Source organism: Protopterus annectens, chromosome 8.part0 (assembly GCF_019279795.1).
Source record: "Protopterus annectens isolate FY-2018-M chromosome 8.part0, PAN1.0, whole genome shotgun sequence".
In the NCBI taxonomy this organism is placed as follows: domain Eukaryota; kingdom Metazoa; phylum Chordata; order Ceratodontiformes; family Protopteridae; genus Protopterus; species Protopterus annectens.
Genome location: NC_056741.1, coordinates 490,811,927 through 490,828,864, shown reverse-complemented (window position 1 = coordinate 490,828,864; position 16,938 = coordinate 490,811,927).

Below are 16,938 nucleotides of genomic sequence, written 5' to 3'. Positions count from 1 at the left end.
TCTGTGATAGGCTATGTTGATTTCGTTTAGGGATACCACTCCATATTTATGGTCATCTCTCAGTATAGTATTCAATTTTCCTTCATATAAAATTTTGTCCATAACGACAATTCCCCCCTCCCTTATCTGGTTTCATGATCCTTAATGAGTTATTACTACTTAAATTGTTTAAAACCTCATTCTCTTCCTTATTCAGATTATGATGAACCCATCCTTTATTACAATTTTTTCTGACTGAATCAATCACTACATTTTCAAAATTCTTTATTTGTGGAATTAACGGAGGGTTAAAGGTTGACTTTCTCTTTAAAACACTTTCTCCTGTTCCTTCCCTTTTAAAACCAGCCCTAGCAGCCATTATTTCTAAATTGATTTTCCTTGTAAATAACTTAATGTCTAAAATAGTGTGTGTGATATCTCCTCTCCTGTTAGGAATATATTTCAATCCTTTACTGAGTAGTGAAAAATGGTTGGGGTTCAATATTAAACTACTGAAATTGTAGATAGTGAAATTATTATAAGTATTTTTCACATCATCATGCACCATTATTTCCGTGTTCAAATCATTTTGAACAGGGGTGGGGGTATTTACATATATCTCCCCCTCCCCCTTCTCCCCCCTCGGTTCTGAAAATTTCCTTTGTAGTTAGAATTACTTTCATATACTGTTCCCCTTCCCCCTAATGGTGGAAATTCTACATCATAATTATCTCCATACCATCTATTGTCATCCCCAGTCTCTTTTCTGTTATAATAATAAAAATAATTACTTTTTTTATTATTATTCCATGTACCTTTATAATTATTGATCTTGTTTCCCTGGTATAATGGTTTGGGGTAATTAGTGTGATTTTCATACTCATTTACATCTCTATTTAATTTACCCATCTTACGCTGTATCACTTCATCACATTTCATATCTATTTCCTTTCTCATTTGAAGGTATTTATCTTTTTCCTCTCTAATACCATGAATTAAATCTGTGGTGATGCAAGTGTCCAATAACTCAATTTCCCCTCCCAGTTCCTTTTGTTTATTTTCATTGTCATTTATAATTAACTTCATGACCTCTAAACCACATTTATTAAAAACTTCAATTAAACATTTGTGAAAATGAGAGCCGATCTGCACATTATTAGGGTATTTATATACCCTTAAACCTTTGGGGACTATCTCCCTTTGTAAACATTCCCTCAGGTAGGCATTCTCAATACTAAGTATTCTGTGCTTGGTTAATAAATTATTCAGTCTATCAATTTTCATACCATAGGACTCACCATCATTAAATACTTCGTTTTTACTTTTAAAATTAACAAACTGAATGTCTCGTTTGAGCCATTCAAAAGTAGATTTTTTGTTGTTGTTATTATTGGAAGCAACAGTACCTTGCAAACCAGGATTTGGTTTTGCGTTCCGTTTGGGTATAGCACCCAAGTCCTTGCTAAACATTTTAACAGCTTCTTCTTCAGTGGATCTATCAAGTAGAACACCCGGGGTATCTTGTGGGTTAAACATAGTCCCATTGTCTAGGTCGCCGGCTTCATTAATTTCGCCAATGAGCTCCCTCTTCCTTTTCCCCTTGGGTTCTTCCTGCTCTTCAGCTCCTTCCACTCGATCCACTATACGCTTGCTTCCGATAGCAAAACTAGCGCATAAAGGAGTTAGCAAGTCAATTAATTCAGTCAATTGACCGATAAGCCTCCTGGCTTGTCCTGCTTCCTCTTGCCCCTCCGTGGACATCCTGCCTGAACTCCGTAAACAAACGAAACCTCCTTACGTACACCAACAATGAAAAAAAAACAATACCTCTCAAACACTGACATTTAAATGTGTCTTGTCAGTTACAGATTGCCAGCATCATGCCACAGATAAGTAGTGTAACCTGGAGTCAGTGCCACAAAGAAGTAAAGGAAATATGTTCATCTAACTCTTATTACTTTCTGTCAGTTTGATTTAGCATTTTTTCTACACTATTTCTGTAAATGTACACATTTCTTCTGGAGTTGGTGAAAGAAGATTAACATCAAAAGCTATAATTCTAGCTAATTTAAAGACGCAACTACAACACATACCATCTCAACCCAAGTAACACCTATTAACCACATGGGTCATATTTCTCACACTTGAGCACTGAACTACAGTTGTTACTTTGAAAAGAACATATAACTCAGCTACATTTTCAAAACTGTCATTCAAACATTCCTTAAAATGCTGCAACAGAGATGGCCAGTAATGAAAATCTAAGAAAGCAAAGTAATTTAAAATGCATATCGATACTGATGGAGAAAAGTAGGCAGTCACAGCACTTTTGTAAAGTGTTTTAAAAGTAGGCAGTCACAGCACTTTTGTAAAGTGTTTTAAGAGAAAATCACAGTAAATAATCCCTTCATCATAAGAATTTATTTCTATGCCTCTAACATGACATAAGAAGGTGAAGGCATTGACTGTAAAATAAAATCATGCCAGCCATGGCAGCCTCCTTCAGATAATTTTGGGGTATAACCAATTAGAAAATAATATTAACCATTTATTTGATATAGAGGCATTAGCAGTGCAGAAAAGTTCAAGATTTGCTGAAAAACATGTTTTCATAAATTCTTTTTCAACATCAGAAATTAAAATAAATAATCGATTAAAATATTTAAGTATAACCTTTCACCACAGCCCTATATTTTTCTATCAAGGAAACCTGTCTAAAACTTGTGGGAATATAAGCAATGATATTCTCAAGTGAGATAAAGTGAATTTTTCATTGCTTTCTAAAACTTTCATCATAAAATGAATATATTACCTAGACAAATAGATAAACATAATTAATCTTTCTTAGTATTAATAATAAACAAGTTTTTTATATATATATATATATATATATATATATATATATATATATATATATATGTATATATATATATATATATATATATATATATATTTTTTTTTTTTTTTAACTGTTATAACAAATGTAAGTAATTTTTTTATGATTCCCAAAATCTATCAGAATCAGTTATTATAAACTGACTCAAACAAATAATCAGAGTGATTTGGGGCTACCTTACTTTAGTTTACATTATAATATAGTTAGTTATAGTAGACTTTTGAAAATAGCTAAATATTCCTTGTCCCAAACCAACTTAGCCCCGTTTGAGTTAAATTATGGTCTAATCATACAGAAAAATTTCAATGCAATTCAAATGTTTTCCCCTTTTTTAAATAAAGAAAGTATTACAACTTTAAAAATATATAAATTATTAATACAGCTAACTAAAAAATTCAACAATTAATTAATATGTTGAACTTGAAAAGCTATTTTACATTATGCCATCCCATTCATTTAAACCCAAACTTCAAGCTAAATAATTCAATATTAGATTTAATAAAATATCCACTATTTAAGGATAAAATTATTACTGATCTTTACACTCACATAAACCTTGCATTAAATGATTTGATAAGCATCCTTTACCTTCTAAGAAGTTATACCCCTATATTAAGACAAATAAGATAATTAATTCTATCTAAGATAGATGCCTCAGATATCAATGAATATGATATAAACATCTATAAACAATTATGGACCGCTTTGACATAAAGACATTAGATGTTCTATACTTGCACTTTAATTACATATTTCAAATATAAAAATTCTGCTGTTTATTCCAAATTTTAGACTTAGCTAAACCAATCACAAAAAAAGTCAAATAAATAAATTGATTCAATTAAATGCAAAATAGATCACCCTCAAAAAAACTTTTTTTATACCCAACTAACAATTATTTATAATGCTTAGTTGACTCCACTAATGCTTAATAAATATCATCCTATGTATTCACCTAACTATTCCTGCTGTAAATATCAAAACACTCATCTTCTGCATATTCCTTGGAATTGTAAACATTCTTATAAATTATGGTTCTCATTAAAATTCAAGCTAGAAAAATTAGGTTACAAGAAATGTATTTTATCTTGGGAATTGCACTTCTATATATTCCACCTTACAATTTAACCAAATATAAGGTTCCTAGCTTAATAATACTTTTTTGACTGATTAAATAATATATTACTTAGAATTGGTTTGAAAGATTGGAAATATCATGAGATAGTTTTAATGAATTGGCAATTAAATATATTGAAGCCCACAAACTTATAATTAACAATCAACATAAACATATTCAAAATACAAAACTACTGCTACAGACCACCCTCCCAAACCCAGGAACCCCACTTGGCCTTCCTGAGACCACTGGAAAATATGAAGGTCTCTCCAAACACCATTATATTGGGTGACTTCAACTACCCAAACATAGACTGGGAGCATTACTCTAGCTCCAACACCCTAGCCCAAAGGTTCCTAGAATTTATAAACTCAAATGCTATGGAACAATTTGTTACCACTCCCACAAGAGGGGAAAACATACTGGACCTGATCATCACCAACATGGGGACTCTATGCTCCAGACCAGAAGTGTATCCCTCACTGGTAAGATCAGACCATAAACTAATCTCACTGGATATTCACATCCCGACCCCACCCCCTGCCCAGAAAACCACAGTGAAAAACTTCTCTAAAGCAAATTTCACACTCCTCAAAACCGAGGTGGAATCCTTCAAAGCCCCCGGGCCTGTGGAAAATATGGCCCAGACCGCAGAATGCTTTATAAACGCATTCTATGAACACCTTCAGGAATGCATGGATCATGTGATCCCAAATAAAACCAAGACTCAATCCTCCAAAGGCAGACGTCCTGTCCGGTGGACCCCAGCCATAAACAAACTATACAATAGAAGGAGGAAGCTACTAAATGATAGAGCAAAATCCCAAAAAGGGAAGGCATCACTGATCAGTATTAGCAAAAAACTAGGTCATCACTACTAATTCCATCTCCTCCCTGTGCTTTGTTTAGATCCAGTTTGTGCAGTTCTTTTTTCAATATAATCTAATTTGATTCCAGTACCTGGGGATACCTTAAGGTTACCACCTGTCCCACTTTGCGAGGGACAGTCCCTCTTTGGGCAGTTGTGTCCTGCAAAAAAATTGTAAAAATGGCAAATGTCCTGAGATTTTAGGCCAAAATGATTTCCTATATTTTATGTAATAGGTGCATAAAACAGTTATTCGGTATCTGAAACACCTAAATGTTATACAAAACAGAATAAGCAACTAAAATGCTACAAGAATAAGCTTTTATTTCAGCAAAAAAGTGAAGTTTTGTCCTTTTTACTGGCTGTGGGTATGTTTCGGCCTGCAAAATCTGACATTTGTACCAAAAATGTCCCACTTTGGGCATTTGAAAAGGTGGCAACCCTATGGATGTCACTAGAACAACTTATCACCCCTTCTGTGAAGCCAAACTGGTTTGTATAAGATTTTGTAAATATATCTATAATTTGTTGTGTCTGAGAATACATTTTAGAATCTGCACATAGTTTATCAATTTGTATGCCTTTACTCCTTCCACATCTTATGTATCTATAAAAGGGTTTCCTATTATGCTCAATATCTTTATATAAATTTTCTTCAAATGTTTCTTGATCTTGTCTCACATTATGCTTAATCTGTTTGCCCAGCTTGTTTATTTCAGTTTTCAAAGTTGTAGTTCAAACTCTTTTTCATTTCTTATATTTTATGTCTCTCACCTTAATTAGATATCTTGTTCTTATGGAAATATATCCCCTTGACGTTGTATGTCTAGATCCTGATGTTAAACACATTTTTTGATTTTTTTGCTTTCAAAAACATTCTCTTTCAAAACTCTCCACATTCCGTCTGCAGGTTTTCCACTGAATACTTCACTCGTTAGTTTTACACAGTGATTGTTTTCCTTCCATATACTCTGTAATTAACCTTCTGTGCACTGGTTTAGATTTCAGTCTGACAGAATTATCTAGCAACAAATAAAACATTATAACCCCATGATCACTGCACATCAACAGTGGTAAAACTTGAATTGAAGTAACAGTCATTTCTTTAGGGACGCAAACAATGTCTAGTATGGTATGTCCTCTAGTATGTTATTTTACAATCTGAAGCAATTGTTGTTCCTGAATATACATCGTGAATAATTTCCTTACTAACATTGTTAAATCAATATTATTCCAATCTGTTTCTGGTAAATTTAAGTCCCAAAGTAATATTATTCTTCCCTCCTGTGTGTCATGCAAGAAATGTATGAATTCCTCTAGGTCATCTGCAATTGACTTAGGTGGTCTATACACTCCAACAATTGGATTGGATTTGGATTTTTTGAGGTGCAGCATGTCCATTAATTCCGGGTTAGACATGGCTTTATACGTCAGGCACAGATCGTCCAGGGATGTCTTATTGTCACAGTTACACAGTCTATAGTATTGGTGTCATCACAGAACATGTAATAATCACAGATATCATAATTATCCTTAATCCCTATCATAACACCTCGGCCTGATTTTTTATTAGAATATCCATTTCAGCAAACACATTAATACCCTGGCAGAACTGGTTTCCAGTCATTGTTCCTTATGTTTCACAAACAATAACAACATCAGTCTTGTGGGAACATAGCACATTTTCCAATGAAGAACTTTATTATTAATGGCCATAGCATTAAAAACTATCAGAGATGCACCAAATATTGCTATCTGTGAACTGTTACATTTTCGACCTGGCAAGAATCCTGCCTAGTGTTTGTCAAATATTGCAAAATATATGCTGCAAAAATTCTCTTCCTTGGTCTTACTAACCAAAAAGGATGACTGAAAGAAGGACTTCAGAATAATACATAACACAGACTTCCTGATATATATATATATATATATATATTTACTTTTTTTTTAAAAAAAGAGACCTGGCATTGCCTATAAAACAATTATCACATCAATTAGTTACTAAGTTACCTTAACTAACCAGCCCACTTTTATGCAATGCAAAACTACTTACATGTTCTGTATTCAAAAAAACAATACTAAGTTCAGAAACTTAATAAAGATCATAAAAATACTATCAAAACTACAAATAATAAAATCAGTTGTTGCAAAAGATTAACATAACATAAACTTTATTATACACACAATTCTGCTCTTAGCTTTAACACATTAGAAATGGAAGCTGATTTATTGAGACCTGGGGGGAGGGGGGTTAGTGGCATTAACCTTTAACTGCCACTTCAACTCCATATACTCCAAAAATAAATAAATAGGTCCACCCCTCAGTCCCAAGTCCACCTGGTCAATCACTATAAACTTAAAGGAATGGGTTTGGTTCTTTTTTATATGTTTAGCCAAGGCGTTCTGTTTATCACCGTTCTGAATATCATAAGCATGCTGGTATATTCTATCCTTAAGAGCTCTTTTAGTCTTGCCAATATAAAAACTTTCACAACACTGGCACATCATGACATAAACTACCCCCTTTGCTATCCCATCTATGCATATAAGTATTTTAAGAATATTGTGAAAAGGTATACAGTTCAATTTTAATATAAATGTACTCATGAGATGAATTTGTTATATAAATTCATGATGTTTTATTATTATGAGCCAGTATTCCTTTAAAACTTTTTTCAAACAGTGATTGGTTGATGGGTGGAGCACTTTTATATTTAATTGAGTTGAAATGAGCAATGTAATACATCTGAAGAAGCAGATTTTCTGTGAAAGCGCTCATGTTCATTTGCTATAATAAATGTTTTAGTGGTTATTCTGGATTGCCTTGTTGTTCCTAATTCCAGTTTGCTTTTTGGAATTATTTATTTCTGTTTTTATGGACTTGGATTGTGACTTCTGTTTATCCGCGGTAGTGGTGCTGCAGTAGCATTGTTGCCTCACAGCAAGACGTTGTCGCATTCGATTCTCAACTAGAGCGTCTTCTGTGTGGAGGCATGCGTGCATGGGCGTGCCTTAGTTGAAGGTTGTGCATCAGGGCTGGTAACTCGGCACGTAAAAATCCACTACTAAACATTAGCGGACTGGAGTTGCGCTGTGGTGACCCCTAACTGGGATAAGCCGAAAGACACAACAACATTATGACTTCTGTTTGTGGTTCTGCTTACTGCTGAAATGCATATTTTGTTTTTTGAGTAGAGAACATATAAGTAGTCTCGAACTGCATAAAAGTGGGCTGGCTAGCTATGGTAACTTAGCAACTAATTGTGACAATTGTTTTGTAGGCATTGTCAGGTGACTTTTTAAGTTTATATATATCAGGAAGTTTGTGTTATGTATTATTCTGAAGAAGTCCTTTTTACAGTGACGAAAGTGCTTTATTTATTGTGTTAAAACGGACGTTTCTACTCCTTGGATCCTTCTTTCATTCATCTTTTTTGGTTAGTTTGTGTTTGGAGTAATCATTTATTTTATGTTTCTTCCCTAATCTTGACAAATGCACGCCATCCTGTCTGAACACGTGCCCAAAACTAGGCTTAATGGTTAAAGTATTTACCTCCTAGACACATAGTACAGGGTTTGATTCTCATACAGAGAAGCATGGCTAGGCTTGTAAAGGCTCCCTGGAATAATTAGCTCAGTAATCACCTATGAAACGATGTATTCTATGAAAACTCTGGTGTCACCAAAGTTACTAAGAGAGATACATTCTTCCAGGAGGTAGGTCACAGTACTGCATTCCTATGTGCTCGTATACATTCCTAGAGTTCTTAAGAACATTCCATTTATACCCTGTGTATATTTCACTGCCTTCAGTGTTTTTTTACATAGTATCAGCTGTCATGTTCTTTCCCTTAGCCAACATGGGTCTATTACAGCCTATGAATGCAGGTCTGAATTGATCTAAAATCCATTCTTTTGCCTATTATGGATCATGTCTCTGGAATATACTGACAGTGTGGTTGGGTGAGTGCTCGATGTTAACTGACTTGAAAAGGTCCCTCAAAGATACTTTTTTTTAAGCAGGTTTGATACTTGACTGTTGACTACCAGATCTTGTAGTGATAGCTCAGGTTTGCTGTTTGATTTATTCCATTCGATATGAATTATTGTTCTAGTATGCTATTCTGTCATCTATGTCATTTATTTGAAATGTCAAATTATCATCACTTTAATAAACCTGAGCTTAAACTTAGTAATGCCCTTTACCAGGTATATAATATTTAGGGGCTATTTGACTTTCTACCAGAGGCATTCAGCTACTATAGGAGGGAATGTAAACAAGAATTATTAAGAAGTATGAAGTAGTGAGAAAGAGTAACATCTGTAATTGCTTTTTACTGGCATTACCTATGGCTAATGATCATGGTTCAAATCTGAGTTTATGAGAGCAACATAGTTTTGTTTCTGTGATATTAGCAGGCATGAGTTGTTGTAATATTTTGGAACCGAAATACTAAGTGCTTTGTTAGCAGCTCACTTTTGTGACTTTTGTGCTGTATGGAATATTCTAACTATTCTCCCTGTGCTACCCAGCTACCTTCTCAAACTGAACATTCTAATCAACCTGTAACATCTTGTACATTTTGCAATTAACCTGTGTAAATAATCCATGTGTTTTCTAGGTAGAACACTTAGTGTATTATTTTGAATATGCTTTTTATCTAATCTATCTTGCTAAGTAACTTATGTTGTCTCAGTCTCCTTCAATAAACACATCACACCAAATGACATTTGACGACCTTTATTAAATTTCCATAACATAGCATTGTTCACCAAATTCATTAATTACAACTATCCATAACATAATTGATTATAAACTCATCATAGCATCCTTGTAATGTTAATCAGGACAGTGTACCTACTCACCCTGCCCCAGTAAGCAATGCCCATACCTTTGCTTGCTTACTTTACTTATGAAGCACCATCCTTGTAATGTTAATCAGGGCAGTGTACCTACTCACCCTGCCCAACAAGCAGGGTCCATACCTCTGCTCGCTTAATTTACTTGTGAAGCAGCGTCCCATCTCACTTCATACACCATTCATTGAATTACCTTCCACCAAATAAGCAGCATCCTTAACTCAACTTGCTTATCTATTCAGCAAGCTTCCTCCAACTACTCATTTCCTTTCCTCAGATCCGCCTACCCCCACTTATAAATAACCCTACTCCCCCCAAGCCAACCAACGAAAAGAGGGAGGGTGGCAAGCAAGTTCACACTAAAATGTGCTTGCTTAACCCAGCTACACTAGACTAAACCTTTTAAGCCCCTCCCCATCATTATCTCATTTCTTCCCAACCATCCCTGCCTCCACTTAACCCTTTCACCTCCCCAAAACACTTAACTCCCCCTAGTATCAACCTAACCCCCCATGAAGATGTCGCGGGACAACTTGGTTTGTTGCCAAACTTCATTTTTCCCGGTCCCCTTCAATAAACACATCACACCAAATGACATTTGATGACTTTTATTAAATATCCATAACATAGCTTTGTTCACCAAATTCCTTAATTACAACTATTCATAATATAATTGATTCTAAACACATCATAACATCCTTGTAATGTTAATCAGGGCAGAATACCTACTCACCCTGCCCAACAAGCAGAGTCCACACCTCTGCTCACTTACTTTACTTATGAAGCAGCATGCCATTACACTTCATACACCATTCAATGAATTACCTTCCACCAAATAAGCAGCATCCTTACCTCAGCTTGCTTATCTATTCAGCAAGCTTCCTCCAACTACTCATTTCCTTTCCTCAGATCCTTGAAATGAACATCCGGACACCAGAGGGGGAACAGAAGAGGGCAAGCCTATCCCTTTTCTCTGCCAACCAGCCTGACCAGGCTGTTCCCCCTCCCTTCTACCCAAAGTTGTTCAATCCACTACTTCCCATAAAGGGAAGGGTCAAACCAAACATCATTCAGTGTACCCATCATCTGTAAAGCACCTTAGAATCCCATCCTAACCCCACCTTGCCATACCATCACTGAAACACATCCTAATGAAACTAAATAAAGTGGGATTACCGTGAACCCACTGTACCACCGGAACATCCACACCAAGAGATTGTGCAAACATTATGGTTTCAAAGTTGCTGAAAAACACTGGAAACGTGCCACAGAGAATCATAGAAAATGATGAAGTCTACATCACATGGGATCATGCAATACCAACAGTCCAAAAGACAGATGCTAGGAAACTGGATATAGTGGTCCAAGAAAAGAAGACAAAAGTAGCATTGATCATTGAAATCGCCACACCTAGTGACTACAGTGTCTTGCGTACTGAGAGACACAAAGTTATAAAATACGTGGAAGAAAATAACCAGCAACTGGTCTTATAAAAAATAATTTACAATCATATTTAGATATGTTACCAATTCATGTAACACTGTACGAATTACAGAAGGAGTCATTACTGGGCACATTGCGGGTGCTACGAAGAGCACTTCTGGCTAACATCAAAGAGTGAGACAATACTAATTTCATGAACTTTAATCGTACTTTGACTTAGTAATGGGATCCATTCCTGTCATGGTATTACCCAAAAGACTTAGAGAAATTAAAAAGAGAGAGAATACATACCCTTTTAGCCCACTTCCTTCAAAGCTGAAATCATGGCTCAATCTGAATGGATTGACAACCTATAATCTCAACAAAAATCGCAAACTATAACCCCTTGAACTCAAATCAACACCCATTCAAAACAACTAGTATCAAGTCTCACACCCAGGACCCTGTCAACTGTAGCATATCACCTTAGCCCAACAACTACCCAGTTCTGGATGTGCAACAACTCAATTACCATAGGGAATAGTCTAACTCCAAAACTTTAATGTCCTAACCTTAGATGGCAGAAAACCAGCACCCCTTAACCTAGTTCCTGAAAACTCACCTATGCTCAGCAATGACGTACTCTATGTGCCCAGCCATAAAACACCCTGAATTCACTCATTACCAAATCATTCTTAACCCCTGTTTGTCCCTGGCCTTTCCCCTCAAAAGCTCTCTTTCCTTATGTTACCTACACCACTAGTAGTTAATTAAGACCTGTCCTACAGCTGCCTTATCGTGCAACCAAGCTTCCTGTAAACCTTCTAACTCCCCTATAACAATGCACCCAGTTTCTAAAACTACCCCAACACAGCCACCTATCTATCATGCTTCCTAAAACCCTATCTACAAAATTCACCTAAACCCCAAGTGAAATGATCCTTCTGCTATTCTGTAAAACCTTAACTTGGTATGTAACATTAACACTACCTACTCAAGGGACAAACTTGTCATCCCAAGGATATCATTCATTAGGAACAAACTCCAGCATCCTGCCAAACACCTAATTGGCCCTTCCCCCACATACGGTTCAAACGACTGGATGAGTGAATACAAGCACACCAAGGTTCCAAGAAAGCAAGGATTGAACTTCACTGACTTACAAGAGCCATAGGGCTGTAGCCTAATAAGTTCCTGTGCTCCTATGAATGTCGTGACTCTATTCATCCCGTGGAATCCCCACACTTCCCATAAACCATCCCCGACAGTTTATCCCTTGGCCCCCCTACCTACCTCTTCCTTACTTGCCCCCTATACCAATGCAATAATCAGCTCCCACTAATTAAACAGAGAGCTCTAACATGCCTTACTAAAGTGATTACTCAGTCCTTCCATGTGCCCTATTCCAGAGGCAAAAACATCCATCCTATCAAAACATTACCTTTCAAATCCCCTTTTCAAGCCACCACATGATGCCTTCTGTACTTCAGCAATCTGCAAAGAAAAGAAAAAACAATAAATTCTATGTGCACACATACCACTAATTACTTAACATGGGGGCACTGACAAGGACCCCTGCCACCCCATCAAGTGTTTGCCAAACTCTGCACCAAAGTATGGCACCAACCCCCCCCTCCCATTTTTTTTATATACTATGACTCACATCCCCTTGGAAAAGAGTGATAAGTGCTACCCGCAGAAAAAAAGTCGAACTTGTCTAGCTTGTAACCATCCCTGAGCCAGTAGCCTAATAAATTCCTATCCCCCTACCTGAACCCCATCCACATTGACATGCCTTAAAGAGCACTAAATAAAATGCATTGCCTGTAACCTCATCAAGCCCACTGTAGGAACCCAAACTCTTACCTATGGCCAATGGCTGTTGCTCCCTTTTACTATTGAATGCAAATGCCCAAAAGCAGGGGCAACTTTCAACATTAATCTAATATACTGAATGGTTAATAAAACAAATTGTACAACCAATTAACCCTGAGATCAGAAACTCAAATGCCTGTCCTTCTTGGACTAACAGTGTAAACCCTCTACCAAAACTCAACAACTTTGAAATCCACTTACTTCTATCAGTAACTCTTGCCCACTTGTGCTCCCCATGTGTAACCTCCTTGCTCGCCACTGCTTCCATCATCTGCACATTCACTGTGTATTGCCACAAATGGTACTTGGCACACCACCATCTGCAAAGAAAAGGACAAAAGTAAACCCTCCAATATGTAAATAGAAGGCTCCACCTTACACCCACCTATTCCAAATTACAACCGCGGCATTCCAAGACCCCATCTGCAAGAAAGAAAAAAGACATGTAAATCATCCAAAATATATAACACACATTCCAAGACATCTTCAAGGGCACCTTATCCTGCCAACCCTGGAAGGAATGTACCACTGGCACTCACATCTATGATAAACGAACCATAACTGAAGCTATGCTTCCAATGACCCGATCAAATACCCAAGATAAATTTAACTACCAGTCAAGTATGTTAACTAAACCCCACACATGAAGGGACCTATCAGTATCCACAACCCGGGTAAACTTGTGATTCCACAGCCACATCCATTAACGCCCTGTATAAGCCAAGCTAACTTATATTGTAAAACCATTTGCTTAGCTTTTAACCTTCCATCTCCAAATAAGGCACACTAACCAATATAATGTGGAACAAATGGACACAACACAACTGCTGTTTAAAACCATAAGGTGACTCATCTTTTTTTTTTTTTCACACAATTCCTTTCATCATTGAAATTGCCCTTGCTTGCTTTATTTACCAAATAGGCTTTTAACCATGCACATTTATCACTTCTGGATAAGATTTAAAGACCTCTCAATTATCTGAAATACTTCCTTTGATTACTTTACAATCCACAAAATGTGTTAATAACATTGCTTAAATCTAATCCACTACCAAGTATTATTACCAGAACAATTAGTTTGTATAATGGCACCATGTTGTGGTCACTTTGTATCATTACATTATTCTAAAGTTTGATAATTTAAGAGGAATTCTGCAAAGCCCCCCCATGCAACTGCACCGACTACCAACAGTCAACCCCCCAATGGCAGCAACTGTGCATAAACAGCAGTGAAAACCCATCCCCAATCCCGCGAACGGCATCCATACCACTGTACATCCAACAGCCTAGATGAAGTCAAGCCCAAGAATTCCCCGCAACCAGTCCAGACGTCCCCGCCCATCCACTGCATCTTTCAGACAGAAAAGGCACACACAAAACCGAACCCAACCATCACACCCACAAACCCAACAAGACAGCAAAACCAAGGGGCTCCCCCAACTCACCCCCTCCCTCTCTTTTTCCCTTCCATTTTTTTTTTTCATTTTCTTTTCTTGACCAGAACCCAACCGCATCTCTGATGCAGTGCCAACAATCCTCCGGCCATCCCAATGATGCCACACCTGAGCAACCAAGGAGGTGGCAGCCCTCTAAATCACCCACACCTGTAGCTGACCAATGTTGCACTTCCTGTCTAACTCCCTGGCCCACAGCCAAAAGGCCAAGCCTCCATCCCAGTGTTCAATCTGGTCCAGAGCCCCACCCATCCCCATCTTTCTCCTTTTCTTTCTTTTCTTTTTCTTTTTAAATTAACTGCCAACAGGTAGCAGCCTCGACTGAGAGACCCGATGACATCAACTGACCCCGTGCATGAGTGGCAGTAGTCAACCAACGGGACCAGAACCTGTGAAAACCACTCAGGACTGCTCCGAGGGAACACCTCCATCGAGCACAGCAGAAACGACCCCAATGAAGAAACACCAGTGCAAGACACAAAACCACCACCCATGATCCAAAAAAAAAAAAAAAACCCCATCATCAAACAAACAGACGATGGAGCCACATCACCAAATCAAGGCTCCAACCTCCCCTCACCATTGCAAGTGCAAGAAAAATTCACAAAAGCAAAATGTATCCTGCACTTAGCTGTAAAGACACAGCATTTTTGTATCCTTAAGTTTTGTCTCTCCTTTTTTTTTTTTTTTTCTTTAGGACTATTTGGGCATTAACACACTTAGTCTGTCAACACATGCAAGCAGAACACCCAAATCTATATCTTGTCACAGAAAGAACTCCATATATATAGTGAGAAAGGCAACTGTGGAACCACAATAACATCTGATGCCTGCCCAGATGATCACTATCTCACCACTCCCTCTACCTCCTTCATTGCACCACGCCCACTACCTGACCACCACTCCACCACCAAAACACTCAAACCGCCATGCTTCAACACTAACCAACTAGGAAAGCAGAAATAACAAAACAACCTTACCCACTTTGCTCCCTGCACACATTACCAATCCAAGGCCTACCTGATCCCTCAATACCAACCAGGTCGTCATGGACGTAACCTGCACTGTAGCAAGTTCATGCCAAAATGTGCTTGCTTAACCCAGCTACACTAAACTAAACCTCTTAAGCCCCTCCCCATCATTATCTCATTTCCTCCCAACCATCCCTGCCTCCACTTAACCCTTTCACCTCCCCAACCCACTTAACTCCCCCTAGTATCAACCTAACCCCCCCATGAAGATGTCCCGGGCCAACTTGGTTTGTTGCCAAACTTCATTTACTCTAAATGTAGCAATGTATGTCATGATTGTGTAATGTCAGACTGAACCTAAAAAAGTTCAGTTGGAATAGTGTTCTATCTGGTCTGTAAATAAAATGAAAAAAAAAAAAAGCAAGTAATAGAAAATAAAATATTTATTCTGTAGTTTTCAGTACATATCATAGAGATGCATGTAGACTGCTTTAATAATTATTGTCCGGTCTTGTCACATAATTTTTGTTTGTCCAAAACCTGAAATTTAAAACTTTGTAATAGTGGATTGCTGACCATGACTAGTCAATTAGAACCTTAATATGGTGAATTCTATCTGTACCAGTTTTAGCCTTGCTGTTTTGTGGGAGGCAGATGCATGTTTGCCTAAGTAACACTGCTGAAGTAATTTGAATATGCGTTGAATCAGCCATGGTAATAACTTTGTGTCAAGTTACAGGATACAAAAAGATATCTGTATCCTACATATGCATGGAAGTGTTCTTATAGTTTCATTATGATGTAAGTTATCAGTACCATGTCGGAAGTATTTGTTCCCATCCATGTATGACCAATCAAGATAATTTTACATCTCTGCTAAGATATTGCCTTTTCTCACCTGTAGGGGTAATTGACTCCAGAGTTTTGTAAAATTTATTTTAAAAGACTGACATGATTTATCATTATTTTGTAGTATAAAATACCAAAAGGGATCCCTGATCCCAAATATCTATAAGTGTCTAAAATATCATGGTGATTAGGCCCCAGTCCTTTTTGATTCTACATTCCTTGGCAGACCTTATATATTCTTTCCTTTATAAAACTATATTTCAGAGTAAAAAAAGTCATTATTCTTCCATAATATTTTTTATTCCCTGCTTGATAGATTTTGCAAAAGGTTATAAAACCTTTCCTCTCTAGTAATACTAGATAACAGTAGTAACAACGTGCATCATTTTGCAGGGAAAAATGTGGTTATCCCCAAAACAGAATGTGGGGTGCTGGAACCGCTGATGGCTAGGGGGCTATAGAGCAACAAGGGTACTTTATGATGTAAAAAAAGGCAACTAATACACACACACACACACACACACACACACACACACATATATATATATATATATATATATATATATATATATATATGTACACACACACACACACACACACACACACACACACACACACACACACACACACACACACGTATATCTAGA